The sequence below is a fragment of the Triticum aestivum genome, chromosome 7D (assembly GCF_018294505.1).
Source record: "Triticum aestivum cultivar Chinese Spring chromosome 7D, IWGSC CS RefSeq v2.1, whole genome shotgun sequence".
NCBI lineage: Eukaryota > Viridiplantae > Streptophyta > Magnoliopsida > Poales > Poaceae > Triticum > Triticum aestivum.
In genome coordinates, this window is record NC_057814.1 from 614,249,228 (window position 1) to 614,254,328 (window position 5,101).

Here is a 5,101-nt window from a genome sequence, read left to right on the forward strand (position 1 = left end):
AGCCATAAAATGGTGGGTTTTTCTTTTCTTTATGAGGGGAAAATGGTGGGTTTTTGGTACGAAGTCTATACTATAGACCAAAGTGAGCTGGTATCTTTTATATCTAAATGGTGGTGAACCAAAGGAGTGAAAAAAAATTAATTATTACCACACATAATTACATCTTCTATATCTAAACAACTAGCCACCACTAACCTATTTCTCTTAACATGCAAGTTTGTCACCTCGTCATTCAACATGTATGGAGAAAGGTCCACCACAACATGCAAACAAAATATTCCCGCAACAACATATACATGTTACACGTAACCATTTCTCTATGAATATATTGCAAAACATTCCCGCAACAACATGCCGGGTATCGTCTAGTTTTCTAATATAATATAACTACATTGGACAACACAAAAGATGCTATCATTACAATGGCTAAAATGCTATCCATTTTCCATGATTAAAGTCCCTAGTGACCGCCTCCTGTTTAGTCCATATATGCTACAAGCACTATCTCAAGGTACTGGCCTCTTGCAATAGTATATATCATGTATCATGTATGCAGTAACACATTGTAAACACCTCACTATTAGATCACTGGATTCATCCTAACATAACTTTAGCAACTGTTCTACTCTTCTTTGCCCACCACGCTTCTGCACACGATAACAGGAAAAGTTAATGAATGACAGGTTAAAAACAATTATAACCTACAATGCATACAAAAACTTACTTCTTATTTAGTTTGCATTTCTTGCTGCGTTTAGTGTGCCCTAGCAATTTGCATGCGCCGCACCTGATTCTGATCTTGTCGTACGAAAGTGGCCTACCATTTTTCGACATAGGGCGGTTCTCATCTACCTTAGTTGCACCTTTCGTTGATACTTTAATAGGATCATGAACTTCAACTATGTTGCCTTCACCATCGTCTACATATTCCATTGCACAAGTATTAAGATCAGTCGTTTTCTTACTCAAATTTTCCTTTAGCTGATCCTACTCATGGCTCTTAGCTATCACGGTCTTCAAACTCTCCTGTAACTGATCCCACAAAGTTGGGTGTTTGCATGCTGCATGCATAGCTTCTGAAGCCAACACACTGACCTGGCTATATTTCATTCTTTCAGCTGCTCCAGTCCATCCAAATCCCAACAGATCGCTTGTGCGCCTGGCGGGCAGTCCCAACCTTGCGTCTTTCGTGAACCGCACAAGAACTAAACACTTTGGTATTTCAGATATATTCAAGTACTTCAGTACATGGAATATGTGCTTGCAAGGTAGACCCTTTCGAATCATTCTTCTGCAGCTGCACCTTATAGTTTCTGCGGAATTTACTGGAGTGTACTCCACCCAAAAACGGCTCTTCCGGTTATTCTTCCAGACCACGATGTACTACTGTGATCCGTCTCCGAGCTTTGTTTCTACAATCTCCATGCCACCAATTTTCCTAAGATCAGCTTGCAACATATAGAAGTTTGCTGGAGTGAAGACGTGAGAAGCAGCTATCTCAAGTTCCCTCGAGCTAGTAACTGGCACCGGTAAACTCTGTGAGGCCGTGCAATCATCTCGTGCCTCATTCTCACGGATACGTACAACGGCGTTCTCATAGTGCAAAATCATATCCACCAGGGTTATTTCACCGTCTAGGTGGAGGTGAAGGCATGAGTTTAGACTTTCACTCCTCTGGTTGCTTTTCATGCCAAGCCAAAAACCCTCTGTCAGATAAGCCGCGGCCCACAGTCTCCTCTTCTTATACATCCGTCTCAACCATGTTACTGTTTTTTCCGACTGCCATCTTTTGAAAAACGCTTGCCATCTCTGCTCAAACGTGGCCGTGGACGTGCTGTAGTACAGAAGAGTTCGGAACTCCTTCAAGGACTTGTGACTGAGATGAATCTTCATATTTTTTTTCTATATGCCACGTACATATACGGTGCCACACGTCTGGCAAGACTTGGCGAATTGCCTTGATCATCGCAGCGTCGGCGTCCGTGATAACACTCTTCGGCATCTTTTGACACATGGACCTAAAAAAAGTCTCCAGCAGCCACACATATGTCTCTTCGGTCTCGTCCGAAACTATGGCACAAGCAAAAACAGTGGTCTTCCGGTGATTGTTAAGACCAACAAAGGGTATCAGTGGCATACCATACCGGTTCATCTTGTATGTGCTGTCAAATACAAGCACATCGCCGAAGTCCTCATAGTCATGACGAGACTGGGAGTCACACCAGAACATCCTATTCATATGTCCTTCCTTGTCTAGCTTGTACTCGAAAAAGAAGCTAGGACCCCTCTGTTTCCTACTGACCATGATGCCTATGACTGTGGCAGCATCACCTTTTGAAAGCAGCTTCCTCTTCTCCCTGGCGCAAAGGTTGTATATTTCACGCCTGGTAAAACCAACACCGCCATACCATACATGTTTGCTGATGAAGGAATCCATCATGTCGTGAATTCTAATACCTACAGCTCCCATGGACAGTATCTCAGCTCTCTGGTACTCTTTGATTTTTCTGTGGGACCAAAGAAAAGGTACCTCGTCCGGTCCTGCCAAGATATGGCTATGCTTGTCCTCAAAACTATCAACATACCAAACCCCACGCTTTTGGTCAAGCTTCACGGTCAGGTGCGCTTCGCAGTGGCAGCGTGTCTCGGGTCTGAGCCTACGGCTGTGTCCTTCCTCGGTTAGCAACCTGTTGTCACGTTTTCCTTGTCTGGAACAAACAAACCGCTTATAATGCATATGACGTGACTCGGTTTTGCTATACCTGAGATGGCGGGGCTTGGATATGGGCAGCGGCGGCCGGAGAAAAAAATAGATGGCGGGGGTCAAGAATACCCCTAGAAAATTGAGTTAGGGGGTGCACCGGAGCAAGCCTCTTTAGCCAATATATGTATGGCCTTTGGAGCCATGAAAGATTGAAGTAAGCTGCACCTCCCTATGTTGGCTTGCCACGTGAGTTGATTCAAAGACGGGAATGCTGGAAATATTATAGAGAACAACTGAGGTATGTAGCATACGCGATTTTACTTAGCAGTAACTCGAAGACCAGAACAGTAATCCCAATTAACCCTCTATAACGCACGTCGACGACAAACCGGATCATGGACTAGCCTCTGTATATGTTGGAAACAGACCTTGGACTTTCGCTGGTCAGCCATGCACGACGACGATAGCCGCCGCTGGACGTACGCACGCTGGCGGGCGATAAGAAACCGATGGCTGCATGGCGTCAGGTCAGCCGGATCCCCGAGCTGAGCTAACCTCCCCGCGGCACAGCACCTACGAGAACATGGAGCCAGACGTGGACGTGCCGTCGTTCATTCTCGCGCAGCCTCCCGCGCCAGAGCAAGGGCGTCGATCCGATAAGGATTTAGACGCCGTGGCGTTTGGTCGACATGGCAGTTAAATTAGCCGTAAACAGGTGGTGCCCTGCCCTGCCCTGCCGCGCCGTGGCGTGGCCCGGCGTCGTTTTCCGGCCGCCATCCCAAACAGTTTGGTAGCACCAGTACAGAGAGAATTCACACGAGTAGGTTGTCCGGCCGTGCGCGCGCGAGCCCCCTGTAGTCTCTAGTCGCTGGAGGAGTGCGTACGTGGTGGGCCGCATTTTCCTCTGGTATACGCCGCTAGGATCTCGGCTCGTCGCCGGATACGGATATATATGATCGCCCTCGCCCACCCACGCAACGGCCACATGCACATACGGATATGGCCGGAGCACCATCGGCCGGCATACATAATCAGAATGATCTACGAGTAGTGGTGCATAATCAAAAGGTCAATGCCTGGCCGGATAGGACATGCATGATCCGTTCCATCCTAACAAGCCAATGATTAGCTTGCGGGAAAAGGGAAGAAAACTAACATGTACTACATGTCTTGCCAAAATCAAAATGTTGTGTAGTCAGATGACTACACAGCTAACCCATGGCACCGCCACTGGCTCGGCAAGTGGACGCGGACGGGGATATGATACTATCGGTCTAGCTAGCCAGCCAGCGAGCGAGAGAGAGATAGAAGGGCGACCGGCACGGCACGGCACGGGAGGATGGTTGATGGTCCGGTCGCTACCCCGCTCGGGAAGCTAGGGAGGGAACCTGGTGGTGGTTGGGTTTTGGTTGCCGTCTCTTCATCCTTTTTCCTCGGAGGAAACTATTCCTTTCTTCCGTGGCGTGCTTGACGCTCCTTTTTGCTCACCGGGGCCCACATCTGATCACGAATGACACTACAGTTCGGCGCTCATGTCTTCCCCTCTGAAATTACTTTTGTCCTTGGTTTGAATGAAGGAAAAACAAAGACTGAACAATTCTTCATTCATAACTTTGGCAAACTGCTTGGATATACATATAGTACGTTTCTACGGAGACGGCCGTGCTCCATCGTCGTGCACTCACACTACGTACGTACATGCACACACGCCACGCTCTTTTTTTTCTTTTTGATTGATGTGACGAACGGGGAGACTATTAATACAGTATATGGCCTTTGGAGCCACGAAAGATTGAACCTAGCCGAACCTCCCAATCACAATCAATCAAAGTCTTCCACTTTGCACTTTTATAATAGTCGCATCTCCCATGACACGGTGGGATGACACGGCCGGCCTCCTAGAAAAAGCCTAGCTGCTAGTTGGCCCCATCGCATCGCATCGCTTTGTGTTTGTGTAGATGAAACTACCCATGACCTGGACACATGGTTAGGAGTACGGCAGGGGTCTGCCCAGGAACGGGTCTCTGCCTCGAACGGAACGGGAAATGTTTCCAAATCTGCGCACACACCTGCTGTACGGGAGCGGATCCCAAGAGCATGTAATAAAGTAATTAATTAGCTTGGGAAATGGCTTTTATATCAGGTGGGATCGTACGCATATATTCCAACTTGGCATCTTCGTGACACAGAGTATCAGACGAGTTGTAGTAGGTAAACTAGTATTAATCATGGTCAAAACATAATAACGGCTATATTTATAACATCGTCAGCAACATATCAAATGACCTCTTTCTTTCTCTCAGCCTTTTCCTGCAAGGCAGGGAACATCTCTTGTGAAAAAACCTCCTTAGGCGATGGCCGCTGTCGTCGTGAGAAAAAGGAGTCGAGAAAACTTAA